We start from the raw sequence: 17858 nt of genomic DNA on the forward strand, positions 1-17858 counted from the left end.
GCACAAGTGGAGCCGCCAAAGGAAACATGCAGCGTCAACCGGGATCTTCAGGCAGTCGGAGAGTGAATACCTGCAGCAACAAAATGTAACTATTAATTTAAGCAATGTTACACTTACATCTGCTGAACAGGGCTTATTGGATAAGGGTCTCTCCTACTGCCCACAAAGTAAAGGGGACAATTTTGAGCTACAAAAGGACTTAAATCGGTTCTTTAGAACATTAAAACTTAAAAGCTTTTTTTCTGAAATGCATGATGTTGCTAGTGGTGGGAATAGAGGTGTTCACACTGTAACTGATACAGCATTGAATTTGAACATACTAGGTCTTTCTAATAAAAGTGTATTTACACCTGTGCAGGTAAATCCTGGGGTACAAACGTATATACAATTGGTACAAAATGATATTGCAGCTTTGGATAAAAAAACTGGGTCACATGCTAATTATTTAAAGTACAATAGGAATTTTACATCTAAGGATAAATGTGCTTTGGATAATCTCAATAAGAATAAACAATTGGTGGTGAAGAGTGCAGATAAGGGTGGGTCAATTGTTTTACTGGACAAAAAATATTATGTCCAAGAAATTAAAAAACAATTATCTGATATTGATGTATATAAACTGTTGACCCACAACCCTATCTTTGAGATAAAGAAAGAGATTGAGGCCTGTGTTCGGTTTGCATTTAATAATGGCATTATTGGTAAGGATGTGAGAAGGTTTTTACTTGAATCTGAGGACATCACTCCAGTGATCTATACTTTGCCAAAAGTACATAAAGACCTGCAAGCACCTCCTGGCCACCCAATTGTGGCAGGCATGGGCTCAGTATTGTCCAAGGTATCAATATATTTGGATAAAGTTCTTAGACCCTTTGTTAATTCTAGTTCATACATCCAAGACACAGGAGATTTTCTAGCTAAATTGTGTGATCTATATTTAGAGGAAAGTAAATGCATTCTTTTTAGTCTTGATGTGACATCACTGTATACAGCTATCACACATGAGGCAGGGATTGGAGCAGTGGAGAAAGTTCTGAGTGAATCCGATAGATATACTACTTCACAGGCAGAATTTATTTTGCAGTTACTTAATATTGTTTTAAGGTGTAACTATTTTCTTTTTGATGATAGTTAGTATCTTCAGCTCCAAGGGACTGCCATGGGTTCCAATGTCGCCCCCACATACGCCAATATTTTTATGAATATGTTTGAGGAACATTTTGTATATAATAATTCTTTTTTTCTATCATATGGCGCCACCTGGTGGCGCTATATTGATGATGTGTTTGGTGTGTGGGGGGGGGGCGACATTGGAACCCTGGTAAATTTTGTTAATGATTTAAATACAGCGACCAGTCACATTAGATTTAAGTTGGTCTTTAGTGAGGAGAGTGTTGTATTTCTGGACACAGTTGTGTCAAAATGTAAATCAGGTCTAACTGTGGACCTTTATATGAAAGAAACAGATTGCAATACTCTCCTGAACTATAAGAGTGCACACACCCCTTCATTGGTAAGATCTTTACCCAGGAGCCAGTTTCTACGTGTAAGGCGTATTCTGTCTGATGAAACAGTAGTTAAGGACAGGCTTAAAGAAATGGGAGACCGTTTCCTTCAAAGGGGATATCCATGTGAATTAATTGAGACTGAATTTAAGAATGCATTAAACACCCCTAGGGAGATGTTATTGGAAAAGAAAAAACCTGTGAAGAATAAAAAAAACCCTAGACTAGTTTTTGTAAGTCAATTTGCACCTTGGAATCAACAGGTTATGAAGATTATTTGCAGGCATTGGCACATTTTGAGCACTTGTAACCCTGATATTCAGGAATTTAAGATCCTCCTATGCCAGCTTTTAAAAGAGGAAAAAATATAAAAGATGTTCTGGTAAGGGCAGATATTGGTCCATCTAAGGGACCGGTTCAAACTTATAGTGGTAAGAAAAATCTGGGGAGTTTTTCCTGCTTAGGGTGCTCAAATTGTAATAGTATAATTAAAGGGCCAACATTTAGTCATCCAAGTACTGGTAAAAAATATTTAATTAAGGGACACTATACCTGTAATACTGATTTTGTGATATATTTGATTAAATGCCCATGTGGGCTGGGGTATGTGGGGGAGACCTCCCAGTGCGTAAGGGAACGCATAGTCCAACACAAAAGTAGTATCAGAACCAAGAAAAAGGATGCCCCAGTTGCCCATCACTTTTTGTCTGCAGGTCATAATCTAAGCCAACTAAGGTTCCAGATTTTGGAACAGGTGAAACATCCTAGAAGAGGGGGTGATCGAATTAAATTATTACAAAAACGTGAAGCATATTGGATTTATGAATTAGGTACATTATCTCCAGGTGGCATGAATAAAGAACTAGATTGGTCAATTTTTCTGTAGAAATTTATATGTAAAGCTTTATTTAAAACAATGCTTATATCTATCTATGCTAATATGTAATATAAATGAATAGTGAAAATAATATATTACATGAGAGCCTGCACTGTACATGAATATATTTAGACTATGTATTAATTTATTGCTAAGTAAGCAATAGTAAAATTAAAATTATTTATAGAGGTGTGATTTTTGTAGTTGACCACATGGTGGCAGCATTTGGCTGTTAGTGATATACCTGGCTTTACAGGTGTTACAATTAGCTGTAAAGGTGTGACTTATTTGGGTATATAAGAAGTGAATTAGTGTCTGTTTGTTATGCAAGATTAAGGACTTGTGTCCGAAACGTTGCTGATTTTTTTGATCTTGGCTCAATAAAGAACTTCATTCATTGAACTTGGTGGTGCGACTATCATCTTTTGCTACATTGATTGGGGGTATTGTGCAGTGCCCCCGTGTTTGCACACCTTGGATCCCAGGTGCTGGACTCTTGAAACTTTTTAGTGTTTGGGATCATTGTCATGAAAGACCCAGACACATTTCATCTTCATTGCCCTTGCTGATGGAAGGAGGTTTGCACTCAAAATCTCACGATACATGGCCCCATTCATTCTTTCATGTACACGGATCAGTCATCCGGTTCCCTTTGCAGAGAAACAGCCCCAAAGCAGGATGTTGCCACCCCCATGCTTCACAGTAAGTATGGTGTTCTCTCTCCTCCAAACATGACAAGTTGTGTTTCTACCAAACAGTTCTACTTTGGTTTCATCTGACCATATGACATTCTCCCAATCCGCTTCTGGATCATCCAAATGCTCTCTAGCATACTTCAGATGAGCCCAGACATGTACTGGCTTAAGCAGGGGGACACGTCTGGCACTGCAGGATCTGAGTCCCTGGCAGCGTAGTGTGTTACTGATGGTAGCCTTTGTTACGTTGGTCCAGCTCTCTGCAGGTCATTCACTAGGTCCCCCAGTGTGTTTCTGGGATGTTTGCTTACTGTTCTTGTGATCATTTTGACCCCACGGGGTGAGATCTTGCGTGGAGCCCCAGATCGAGGATGATTATCAGTGGTCTTATATGTCTTCCATTTTATAATTATTGCTCCCACAGTTGATTTCTTCACACCAAGCTGCTTGCCTATTGCAGATTCAGTCTTCCCAGCCTGGTGCAGGTCTACAATTTTGTTTCTGGTGCCCTTCGACAGCTCTTTGGTCTTCACCATAGTGGAGTTTGGAGTGTGACTGTTTGAGGTTGTGGACAGGTGTCTTTTATACTGATAACAAGTTCAAACAGGTGCCATTAATACAGTTAATGAGTGGAGGACAGAGGAGCCTCTTAAAGAAGAAGATACAGGTCTGTGAGAGCCAGAAATCTTGCTTGTTTGTAGGTGACCAAATACTTATTTTCCACCATAATATGCAAATAAATTCTTTCCAAATCAGACAATGTGATTGTCGGTCTGGATTTGTTTCCACATTTTGTCTCTCATAGTTGAGGTATACCTATGATGAAAATTACAGGCCTCTCTCATCTTCTTAAGTGGGGGAACTTGCACAATTGGTGGCTGACTAAATACTTTTCCCCCCCACTCTTTACCACTGTATATATATTTATTTATATGTCAGATCAAGTCACAGGCTATTTATGTGACTCCTTTTTTGGATATAATACTTGTATAGGACTCACATGTATAGGAAAATGTAGGTACTTCAGACTTTTTTGATGGAACACGTTTTTCAAAAGCTCTGTAGCTAAAACAAATCTGTTCCTGAGAATTATCCTGCCAAATACATTTAAAACCATGCTAACAATCAAGAATCTCCAAAACTTGAGGATTCATTGTGAAGATTGCTGCATTATACTATTGGGTTTGCGAACTTTGCTGGCATATACGTTAGATGTAGTTTCTACTATAAAGTGGATGAGCAGCATCTTCATCCCTTATAAAAATCACAATCCCCTAGCTGAATAGTTTGATAAGTGTAGTCATTGAAAAGCCTGCATAAATTCAACATTAATCCCATTTCTGCTTATAATGATGGTGATTACAAAGGCCAGATTACAAGTGGAACGCTATATATTGCTTTCTTTAAAGCGAAATTAGCACTCCACTGTGTAATACCAGTGCCCGCTAATGGGTGCTGGTATTACAAGTTGACAGTAATGCAAATGCGAGCTTGTGTTCGCATTGCTGGGAAGCATTGTGCTCATAAGAAAACGCTTCCTAAGGCTCCTTGTTCTGATGCTGTCATACACGGCATAGAACTAAAGCGCAGTTAAGGGGGTAATTCGCTCAAAATTTAAAGTCCCAAGCTACTAGCCAGGGAAAAATCTCACGCTCCACTTCTGATCCCGCCCACACCACACCCACAACACACCCACTACTCCACCTCTCTTTGCATATGTTTAGCCATTGTGAAACATCTTATTGTGCAGTAATTTTTATTATTGTTTTATTTTATATCATAACAAAATAAATAATGCTACATACAGTAACACATTAACAAAAATAAGTGCATAGCAGTTTGCAACATCAACTAGGGGTCCTTAGGAAGACAACAGCTGGGTAGAAAAACAAAGTTGTTGAACTGAGGGAATGCAAAGAGTGCTGACAGTCATGGAAGGTTACAGCAGAACTGGAGTTTTCTTTTAATAATTATCATCTCTCCCTTCTCTTAACTCTTTCTCCACTCCCTCCTGTCTTCAATCTGTCTTTTTTTACCCTTCCCTTCTGCCTCAGGTCATATATTCTCTACACTCTTTCTCCTCTCTCATATCTCTTCACTATTTCTTTTTTTCTCTCTACTCTCTCTTAAAGGGACAGTTTACGCAAAAATGTTCTCCACTTTAATTTGTTGCCAATGATCCACTTTACCTGCTGGAGTGTTGAATTATTTACAATTATTTCCATTACCCTTATATTGGCATTTGAAATAGTTTATTTAGCCTGTGGTATCCCCACCCATCCTGAAAGTTTTTGGCCTCAAGGCCAAGCTGTGTAAACACAGCCAGCAGAAGAAATTACACTCTCAGTGGGTTATAGAAGAGATAAGGTAATAAAATGTTAATTTTCCATTGTTCTCTCCAAATATTGGTGATTGGTTTATGGACAGTTATAAGATAAAGAAGCAGGTATATGTACACAATGTGATAGCGATCTGATTATTCCTACAAGATCAACCAATTTTATTAGGTTGTGGCTTCAAAACACAAAATCAGCTAATTCATATACACAAATATGCCTTAAAAAGCAAATCTCATACATTTTATTCTCTGCAGCTGGTAAAAAAATTATTGGAAACACATTAAGGGAAAAAACAATTTATAGTATACTGTCCATTTAACTCTTTCTTCTCCACTTTCACTTTTCCTCTCCAATCCACCTCTCTGCCCCTGTTTACCCTCTCAGAAGTAGCAGTCTAAGCACTAACAAGGTCCTTGCATCTCTAGTGGAATATATAATATCCCTTCAGATAATATTTTTAGCACATAGCCCAAAACGTCTGTCAGTGATACAGTAGGAGACGGAGTATACATTTTGCAAATACAATGTGCTAACTTTGCTACTTACAACACCCCACAGTGAGAGAATGTTGATTCAACTACACTCACTAACTTTCACTCGCCACAGTAACATTTCCACTCGCCAATGGCTAGTGGGCGAGTAGAAATTGTGAGCCCTGCTTATATACATATATATTTATGTATTAATATGTATACAGATAATAACTAGGGTGACCATATTGCCGCTTTAAAAAGGGACACAAATGAAAAATACATAAATACATAAAATACATGTCAGGACTGTTTTCGGGGCTGTTTAAAGAAATGTTTTGTATAAGAATCCTGACATATGTATTTTTCATATGTGTCCCTTTTTAAAGCAGCAATATAGTCACCCTAATAATAACACATACATATATTTGTATATAAGCATATAAATATATATTTAATGGGAACACAGTTCCCTATAGACTGCACTGTAAAGGCACCTTTCAGTGCCGTTTTTTTATTTTCTCAAACACCCCACACCCGCCAACTTTAGTCCCTAAAAACTGCTAAGTGCAGTTTTCTATTTTTAAATAAATGCTACATTTAAAAAAAAAAAGAAGAAAACTAACACTTGATTTTGGGGGCATTTAGGGCACATTTATAAAGTTAACCAGAGATCTGATCTCTGGTTAACTTTATAAGTGCTAATTGGTACCGCAAGCTCGCAGTAGTAATAACCAGCAACTTGTAATGGCTGGTTATTTATCGCGCGCCAGCATACGAGAAAATTTGCCTCTTTGCGGGCGTGTGATAAATTAGTGCTCCACTTAAAATCAGGCCCCAAATCTCTGCCTGCTTCTCAGCCCCTGCAGAATGCCTTTATCTCATGGCATTTTATTACCTTTTCATATCAAGACAGTGCTAGTTCATGTGCACCATATACATATCACTGTGCTCACTCTTGTGGAGCTATGCATGAGTCAACACTGATTGGGTATAATGCAAGTTTGTAAAAAGCACTGCGATAAGGGGCAGTTTGCAGAGGCTTAGATACAAGGTAATCATAGAGGTAAAAAGCATATTAATATCACAATGCTGGTTATGCAAAATTGGGGGATGGGTAATTAAGGGATTATTAAACAATAAAAATGTTTTAGTGGACTGTCCCTTTAATTGCCTCTCTTGTATATACCCAACAAAAAGTATTTATGATCATGGTCAATACAAATTGGTAAGCAAATTTGCATCCAAGGCCAAATATATCTTTATACACGTATTGAAGAAATCATTTCTCCTTAATCTACTTTAGAAAAGAAATACAATCCTTAATATTAAGGAAGTCATGTTTTATGCACCAGTCTCCACGATGCCCAGTGCTGCTGCAGGCATGTCAGTTATACAAGGCTTTCACCAAACAATTTCCATTGAAATCTTTCATTTTCTGAGGATTCTGAGGCTTTGTGAATAATACAGGAAACGTGTCAATGATTTTCTCTGAACAGACTTTAACAAAGAGGAGAGCCATGTGGTTTTGTGTGAGTGTGTGCGCCCCTATTTGACCCTGTAATAAAAGATTTGACCTTTGTATGAATAACAATGACTTGCTTCCATGAGAATGTGATAGAAAAAAACATTATTTTCTTTTTATATAATAATATTAGGGATATTTATCAGTAAGTACGTGCTAGTGAGAATATTGTATTCAAAGTAAAAATTAGCCTGATAATAATGAAGATGTGTATTTTAAATTTTTGTTAATTGTTTAAATGCTGATGATATGGTTTAAAATTCTATAAAGTCATGGAAACTGCCATCTTGGAACCTAGGTTTTCCACATATCTCTCTCTTCCGCTGAGGACAATTAGGGCCAGATATAAAACAGGCATTAAAAGAGAATAAGCAAACAAGACTGTGTGGACTATAGGATTGTTAAAATGACTATCTAACGGGGTTTCCACACAGCCTTGTTTGCACACTCTCTTTTATTACCTGTCCCTAACTGTTCTCAACTGGAGAGAGAAGTGGAAAACCTTTATTCAAACATGGTAATGCTCAAAATTTAGTAGAAACTCAGTAAAAAATGAGAAAACCAACATTTTTACAGTTAAATTAAAGGGAAATGGGACAAAATAAATAAAGAAAATATATTGTATTTTTTCTTTCATGTTATTGGCAAGAGTCCATGAGCTAGTGACGTATGGTGACGTATGGGATACATATGGGGCAAAGTTTCCCCAAACCCCAAAATGCCTATAAATACACCCCTCACCATGCCCACAATTCAGTTTTACAAACTTTACCTCCTATGGAGGTGGTGAAGTAAGTTTGTGCTTGATTTTCTTCTGTGATATGCGCTCGATTCCTCTCAGAGTACAGTGAATGTCAGAGGAATGTGAAGGGAGTATCACCTATTTCCTTTCATACCTACCTTTTCAGATCGATGATATACTCTCATATTCCATTACCTCTACTGATACTGTTTCCGTACTGGTTTGGCTATCTGCTATATGTGGATGGGTGTCTTTCAGTAAGTATGTTTTCATTACTTAAGACACTCTCAGCTATGGTTTGGCACTTTATGTATTAATATAAAGTTTTAAATATACGTATGTATTGCACTTATATTTGCCATGAGTCCGGTTTATGTATATTTCCTTTTTGCAGACTATCAGTTTCAAAATTAGGAAAAATATTTAGGAAGTTATTTTTTCTTACCTGGGGTATAGTCTTTCTTTAAATTGATATTTATTCATTCTTAGTGCAATAATTTTTTTGTCGTGAAGGTTCGTTCGATGATGCAATTCGTCATTTCTGGCTTCTTAGTTGACACCAGGTTTCCTTGCACAAGGTTGCGTCTGCCATGACGCGTGTTGTGTCATTTCCGGATGTCAGCGCCAAAAAATTTAATTTTGCATTGTGCGTCATACTTGGCGCCAAACAATTTAATTATTTAATCCCCACTTCCTATATGCCTCTTGCCTCTTTTTATGCTCAGAGGGCTATGCTGTTTGCATTTTTTTCCCATTCCTGAAACTGCCATATAAGGAAATTGATAATTTTGCTTTATATGTTGTTTTTTTCTCTTACTTTTGCAAGATGTCTCAATCTGATCCTGTCTCAGAAACCACTGCTGGAACCCGGCTGCCTGATAACAGTTCTACCAAAGCTAAGTGTATCTGTTGTAAGTTAGCAGAGATTATTTCTCCAGCTGTAGTATGCAACAGTTGTCATGATAAGCGTTTACATGAAGGGAATGTATCTATCAGTACTAGTACAATGCCTGTTGTTCCTTCAACATTTAATGTACATGATATCCCTGTGAAAATAAAAGATTTTATTGCTGATGCGATTCAGAAGGCTTTGTCTGCTATTCCGCATTCTAATAAACGTAAAAGGTCTCTTAAAACTTCTCATAAAGTTGATGAAATTTCAAATGACCAACAACATACTGAATTATCCTCCTCTGATAAGGATCTATCTGGTTCAGAAGATCCTACCTCCGATATTGACACTGACAAATCTACCTATCTCTTTAAGATGGAGTATATTCGTTCCTTGCTAAAAGAGGTGTTGATTACTTTGGATATGGAGGAAACTTCTTTTTCCAGTTCCTGATGCTATTTCTGATATGATTTCAAAGGAATAGAATAGGCCTGGTACTTCTTTTATTCCTTCTTCTAGGTTTAATAAGTTGTATCCTTTGCCAGCAGTTAGGTTGGAGTTTTGGGAAAAAATCCCGAAAGTTGATGGGGCTATTTCTACTGTTGCCAAACGTACTACTATTCCTATGGAAGATAGTACTTCTTTTAAGGACCATTTAGATAGGAAACTTGAATCTTATCTAAGGAAAGCTTATTTATTTTCTGGCTACATTCTTAGGCCTGCTATATCCATGGCTGATGTTGCAGCTGCATTAACTTTTTGGTTGGAAAGCTTAGCGCAACAAGAAACAGATCCTGATTTGTCTAGCATTGTTCGCTTGCTTCAACATGCTAATCATTTTATCTGTGATGCTATTTTTGATATCATCAATATTGATGTTAAATCTATGTCTTTAGCTATTTTAGCTAGAAGAGCTTTGTGGCTCAAATATTGGAATGCTGACATGGTATCTAAGTCTAGATTACTATCTCTTTCTTTCCAAGGTAAATATTTATCTGGTTCCAATTGGAAACCTTCTTCAAATTGGACTAAATCCAAGCCTTTTAAGAAACCAAAGCCAGCCCCTAAGTCCACATGAAGGTGTGGCCCTCATTCCAGCTCAGCTGGTGGGGGGCAGATTAAAACTTTTCCAAGACATTTGGGTAGTTTCTGTCCAAAATCAATGGATACAGAGTATTGTCTCTCAAGGGTATCGAATAGGTTTCAGAGTAAGACCTCCTGTGAGAAGATTTTTTCTCTCACACATTCCAGCAAATCCAGTGAAGGCTCAGGCTTTTCTGAAGTGTGTTTCAGATCTAGAGCTTTTAGGGGTAATCATACCAGTTCCGTTTCAGGAACAGGGTCTGGGGTTTTATTGAAATCTATTCATTGTCCCAAAGAAAGGAAATTTATTCAGGCCAGTTCTGGATCTGAAAAATTTGAATCGTTTTGTAAGAGTGCTAACTTTCAAAATGGTGACTATAAGGACTATTCTGCCTTTTGTTCAGCAAGGTCATTATATGTCCACGATAGACTTGCAGGATGCATATCTTCATATTCCGATTCATCCAGACCACTATAGGTTTCTGAGATTCTCTTTTCTGGACAAGCATTACCAATCTGTTGCTCTTCCATTTGGCCTAGCGACAGCTCCAAGAATGTTTTCAAAGATTCTTGGTGCCCTACTCTCTGTAATCAGAGAAAAGGGTATTGCGGTGTTTCCTTATTTGGACGATATCTTGGTAATAGCTCAGTCTTTACATTCTGCCGAATCTCACACAAATCAACTAGTGTTGTTTCTTCAAAGACATGGTTGGAGGATCAATTTACCAAAAAGTTCCTTGATTCCTCAGACAAGGGTCCAGATACAGTGTCCATGACTCTGTCTCTAACAGACAAGAGACAAATAAAATTGGTTTCAGCTTGTCGAAACCTTCAGTCTCAATCATTCCCTTCAGTGGCTATGTGCATGGAAGTTTTAGGCCTCATGACTGCAGCATCCCCTTTGCTCGTTTTCATATGAGACCTCTTCAGCTCTGGTGCAGGGATTATACAAGGATATCACAATTAATATCCTTCAATCCCAATTTTCGACTCTTTCTGACTTGCTGGTTAGATCACCATCGTATAGTTCAAGGGGCCTCTTTTGTTCGTCCAATCTGGACTGTAATCACAACAGATGCAAGTCTTTCAGGTTGGGGAGCTGTTTGGGGATCTCTGACAGCACAAGGGGTTTGGAAATCTCAAGAGGCAAGATTCCAATCAATATTTTAGATCTCCGTGCTATTTTCAGGGCTCTTCAGGTTTGGCCTTGGTTGAAGAGAGAACCACTCATTTGTTTTCAGACAGACAATATCACAACTGTGGCATATGTCAATCATCAGGGTGGGACTCACAGTCCCCTAGCTATGAAAGAAGTATCTTGGATACTTTCTTGGGCAGAATCCAGCTCTTGTCTAATTTCTGTGGTACATATCCCAGGTGTAGACAATTGGGAAGCAGATTATCTCAGCCGCCAGACTTTACATCCGGGGGAGTGGTCTCTCCATCCAGATGTGTTTTTTAGGATTGTTCAGATGTGGGGTCTTCCAGAAATAGATATGATGGCTTCCCATCTAAACAAGAAACTTCCCATGTACTTGTCAAGGTCCAGGGATCCTCAGGCAGAGTCGGTGGATGCATTAGCAGTTCCTTGGTTTTACCAACCTGCTTATATCTTCCCGCCTCTAGTTCTTCTTCCAAGAGTGATCTCCAAGATCATCATGGAACAATTGTTTGTGTTTCTGGTAGCACCAGCATGGCCTCACAGGTTCTGGTATGTGGATCTTGTCTGGATGTCCAGTTGCCAACCTTGGCCACTTCCTTCTATCTCAAGGACTGTTTTTCTATCAGGATCTCTAATCGTTAAATTTGAAGGTATGGAAATTAAACGCTTAGTGCTTAGTCATAGAGGTTTCACTGACTCAGTGATTGATACTATGTTACAGGCTCGTAAATCTGTTTCACATTTTTACGCAATATAATAGAAATATCCATTAGGCTTTATTTAGGTACATTCGTTTTCTTGTATATATAAATTCGTACCTGTTTTTTTTCGTTTGGCCTTGCAACAAGAGTGAGTAGGTGTATTAGAAATTGGCGCATGTGATGACACTATTAATGATGTCATCATTTTGCGCCGTTTTTGGCTTCAACATTTTAATTTCCCGCATAAATTTTCCATTATAAGCTCCGCCCCAACTCCTTCAGTGCCCTCAGAAAATGCTTAGAGAGCTTTCATGCCGCATTATTTTATGATTCAGTTTTTCTTTGCTATAAATATTTCGCTCTGTTTCCCATTCTCTCAAGCCCAGGAGCATGGATATAAATTTGCAAATTTAATTTATTTTTCAATTTTTTTGTTTTTTTGCAATTATGTCTCAAACTGAATCTGCCTCAGATGTTACCATATGATTTGAGCTGCCAGAACATGTTTCTGCAAAAAGCTAAGTGTGTTTGTTTTTTAAAAGCTAATCTTTATTCTTCAGCTCAATTATTTGGCTCTTGTTTTGTCAATGTATTAATGCTGATTTTTATGAGTACAAAAACACCAACTGTTATTCCATCTCAGTCTAATGTACTAAGCATTCCTGCAGAAATGAAAGAATTTATTGCTGCAACTATAGAGAAGGCAATGACAGTTATTCTGCCTTCAAATAAAAGTAAAAGGGTTTGACAACATTTTCCAAAACCTAGTGAATTAAGTTCTGACCTTCAGCATACTGACATATCCTCTACTGATGGGGTTTGCCTCTGATTACAGATATAGACAAATCATCTTTTTTATTTTTCAGATAGAATATATTTGCATTCCCTTAAAAGAAGTTTTTTTTATTTTGGGTATTGAGGAGTCTAAACCTCCTGATGATTAAGCTAGTAATCGTTTAAATTCTGTATTTAAGACTACTGTTATTACTCCTGAAGTATTTCTATTTGAGACAGTGACCCCTATTTATCAAAGTCTGGTGGACCTGATCCGACAGTGTGGATCAGGTCCGCCAGACCTCGCTGAATGCGGAGAGCAATACGCTCTCCGTATTCAGCATTGCACCAGCAGCTCACAAGAGCTGCTGGTGCAATGCCGCCCCCTGCAGACTCGCGGCCAATTGGCCACCAGGGGGGTGTCAATCAACCCGATCGTACTCAATCGGGTTGATTTCCGGAGATGTCTGTCCGCCTGCTTAGAGCAGGCGGACAGGTTATGGAGCAGAAATTGTGACCGCTGCTTCATAACTGCTGTTTTTGGCGAGTCTGCAGAAAACGTTTCCAGCAGTACTAGTACAGTTTCTGTTGTTCCTTAAACATCTAATGTACATGATATCCCTGTTGATGTGAAAAATTATATTGCTGATGTGATATAGAAGGCTTTGTCTGCTATTCTGCCTTAATAAACATAAAAGGTCTTTTAAAACTTCTCATAAATTTGATGACATTTCTAATGACCGACAACATACTGAAATATCCTCCTCTGATAAGGATCTCTCTGATTCAGAAGATCTTACCTCAGACATTGACACTGACAAATCTACTTATCTTTTCAAGATTGAGTATATTCGTTCCTTGTTAAAAGAAGTGTTGGTTACTTTGGATATTGAGGAGTCTAGTCCTCTTGATATCAAAACTAGTAAACGTTTAAATTCTGTTTATAAACCTCCTGTGGTTATTCCTGAGGATTTTCCAGTTCCTGATGCTATTTCTGATGTGATTGCTAAGGAATGGGTTAAGCCTGGTACTTCTTTCATTCCTTCTTCTAGGTTTAAAAGGTTGTACCCTTTGCCAGCAGCTAGATTAAAGTTTTGGGAAAAAATCCCCAAAGTTGATGGGGCTATTTCTACTCTTGCCAAATGTACTACCGTACTACTATTCCTATGGAAGACAGTACTTATTTTAAAGATCCTTTAGATAGGAAACTTAAATCTTATCTAAGGAAAGCTTATTTATATTCTGGCTATCTTCTCAGGCCTGGCATTGCTATGCCTGATGTTGCGGCTGCATCAACCTTTTGGTTGGATAGCTTAGCGCAACAGGAAACAGATCCTGATTTGTCTAGCATTGTTCATTTGCTTCAACATGCTAATCATTTTATCTGTTATGCTATTTTTGATATCATCAAAATTGATGTTAAATCTATGTCTTTAGCTATTTTAGCTAGAAGAGCTTTATGGCTCAAATCTTGGAATGCTGACATGGTATCTAAGTCTAGATTACCATCTCTTTCTTTCCAAGGTAACAATTAATTTAGTTCTCAGTTGGATTCAATTACTTCAACTATCACTGGGGGAAGGGAGTTTTTTTTGCCTCAGGATAAAAGATCTAAGGGTAAATCTAAAGCATCTAATAGTTTTTGTTCTTTTTGACAGAACAAGGAACAGAAAACCAATCCTTCCCCTAAAGATTCTGGTTCCAATTGGAAACCTTCCTCAAGTTGGAATAAATCCAAGCCTTTTAAGAAACCAAAGCTAGCCACCAAGTCTGCATGAAGGTGCAGGCCTCAATCCAGTTCAGCTGGTGGGGGGGCAGATTGAAATTATTCCAAGACATTTGGGCAGATTCTGTCCAAGATCAGTGGATTCAGATTATTGTTTCTCAAGGTGGTGACTATGAGGACTATTTTGCCTTTTGTTCAGCAAGGTCATTATATGTCTACGATAGACTTACAGGATGCATATCTTCACATTCCGATTCATCCAGACCACTATCGGTTTCTGAGATTCTCTTTTCTAGACAAGCATTAACAATGTGTCACTCTTCTATTTGGCCTAGCAACTGCTCCAAGGATCTTTTCGAAGGTTCTTGGTTCCCTTCTATCTGTAATCGGAGAACAGGGTCGTGTTTCCTTATTTGGACGATATCTTGGTATTAGCTCAGTCTTTACATTTAGCTGAATCTCACACAAATCAACTAGTGTTGTTTCTTCAAAGACATGGTTGGAGGATCAATTTACCAAAGAGTCACGTTTTTAGGTTTCCAGATAGATTCAGTGTCTATGACTTTGTCTTTAACAGACAAGAGACGAATGAAATTGGTTTCAGCTTGTCAAAACCTTCAGTCTCAATCATTCCCTTCAGTGGCTATGTGCATGGAAGTTTTAGGTCTCATGACTGCAGAATCGAACGTGATCCCCTTTGCTCATTTTCACATAAGACCTCTACAGCTTTGTATGCTGAATCAATGGTGCAGGGATTATACTCAGATATCACAATTTATATACTTAAATCCCAACATTCAACTCTCTCTGACTTGGTGGTTAGACCATCTTTGTTTAATTCAGGGGGCCTCTTTTGTTCGTTCTACCTGGACTGTGATCACAACAGATGCAAGTCTTTCAGATGGGGAGCTGTCTGGGGATCTCTGACAGCACAAGGGGTTTGGAAACCTCAAGGCGCGAGGTTACCAAACAATATTTTAGAACTATTTTGTGCTATTTTCAGGGCTTTTTAGGTTTGGCATCTGTTAAAGAGAGAACCATTCATTTGTTTTCAGGCAGACAATATCACAACTGTGGCATATGTCAATCATCAGGGTGGGACTCGCAGTCCCCTAGCTATGAAAGAAGTATCTTGGATACTTTCTTGGACAGAATCCAGCTCTTGTCTAATTTCTGTGGTGCATATCCCAGGTGTAGACAATTGGGAAGCGGATTATTGCAGTCGTCAGATCTTACATCCGGGGGAGTGGTCTCTCCATCCAGATGTATTTTGTCAGATTGTACAGAAGGGGGGTCTTCCAGAAATAGAACGGATGGCTTTTCATCTAAACAAGAAACTTCCCAGGTACCTGTCCGGGTCCAGGGATCCTCAGCCAGAGATGGTGGATGCTTTAGCAGTTCCTTGGTTTTACCAACCTGCTTATATCTTTCAGCCTCTAGTTCTTCTTTCAAGAGTGATCTCCAAGACCATTATGGAACAATCGTATGTTTTTGGTAGCACCAGCGTGGCCTCACAGGTTTTGGTATGCAGATCTTGTTCGGATGTCCAGTTGCCAGCCTTGGCCACTTCCTCTAAGACCAGACCTTCTGTCTCAAGGGCCGTTTTCCATCAGGATCTCAAATCGTTAAATTTGAAGGTATGGAAAATGAACTCTTAGTGCTTAGTCATAGAGGTTTCTCTGACTCAGTGATTAATTCTATGCTACAGGCTCGTAAGTCTGTTTCAAGGAAAATTTATTATCGAGTTTGGAAGACCTATATTTCATGGTGTTCGTCTCATAAATTCTCCTGGCATTCTTTTAGAATTCCTAGAATTTTACAGTTTCTTCAGGATGGTTTGGATAAAGGTTTGTCTGCAAGTACTTTGAAGGGACAAATCTCTGCTCTTTCTGTTTTATTTCATAGAAAGATTGCTAAGCTTCCTGATATTCACTGTTTTGTTCAGGCTTTGGTTCGTATCAAGCCTATTATTAAATCAATTTCTCCTCCTTAGAGTCTTAATTTGGTTTTAAAGACTTTGCAAGCTCCTCCTTTTGAGCCTATGCATTCTTTGGATATTAAACTACTTTCTTTGAAAGTGTTGTTTCTTTTGGTTATCTCTTCAGCTAGTAGAGTTTCCGAATTGTCTGCTCTCTCTTGTGAGTCTCCTTTTCTGATTTTCCATCAGGATAAGGCTGTTTTGCAGACTTCGTTTAAATTTCTTCCTAAGGTTGTGAATTCTAACAACATTAGTAGGGAAATTGTTGTTCCTTCCTTGTGTCCTAATCCCAAGAATGCTCTTGAAAAATCTTTGTATTCTTTGGATGTTGTAAGAGCTTTGAAATATTATGTTGAATCTACTAAAGATTTCAGGAAGACTTCTAGTCTATTTGTTGTCTTCTCTGGTCCTAAGAAAGGTCAGAAAGCTTCTGTCATTTCTTTGGCATCTTGGTTGAAGCTTTTGATTCATAAAGCTTATTTGGAGGCGGGACAGTCCCCACCTCAGAGGATCACAGCTCATTCTACTAGATCAGTCTCCACTTCTTGGGCTTTTAAGAATGAAGCTTCAGTTGATCAGATTTGCAAAGCAGCAACTTGGTCTTCTTTGCATACATTTACTAAATTTTACCATTTTGATGTATTTGCTTCTTCTGAAGCAGTCCTTGGTAGTAAAGTTCTCCAGGCAGCTGTTTCAGTTTAATTCTTCTGCTAATGTTTTAAGTTTTCTTATTTCAATTTATGAGAAAAACTTATTTTTTGTGGATTTAATTTTTTCAGCGGAGAATGGCTGTTTTAAATTTTTTTCCCTCCCTTTCTAGTGACTCTTCTGTGTACTTCCACACCTTGGGTCTTTCTATCCCATATGTCACTAGCTCATGGACTCTTGCCAATTACATGAAAGAAAACATAATTTATGTAAGAACTTACCTGATAAATTAATTTCTTTCATATTGGCAAGAGTCCATGAGACCCACCCTTTTTCTGGTGGTTATGATTTTTTTGTATAAAAGCACAATTATATTCCAGTTCCTCTTTTTTGTATGCTTTTCTACTCCTTATTTTATCACCCCACTACTTGGCTATTTGTTAAGCTGAATTGTGGGTGTGGTGAGGGGTGTATTTATAGGCATTTTGAGATTTTGGAAACATTGCCCCTCCTGGTAGGATTGTATATCCCATACATCACTAACTCATGGACTCTTGCCAATATGAAAGAAATTAATTTATCAGGTAATTTCTTACATAAATTATGTTATCACTACATTCGGGGGAGTGGTCTCTTCATTCAGATGTATTCTATGATATTTGGCAGATGACTCTCTTTTGCAGATGGCCTCTCATCTAAACAAGAAGCTTCCCAGGTACCTCTCCAGGTACAGGGTTCCTC

Source organism: Bombina bombina, chromosome 8, assembly GCF_027579735.1.
Source record: "Bombina bombina isolate aBomBom1 chromosome 8, aBomBom1.pri, whole genome shotgun sequence".
Taxonomy (NCBI): Eukaryota; Metazoa; Chordata; class Amphibia; order Anura; family Bombinatoridae; genus Bombina; species Bombina bombina.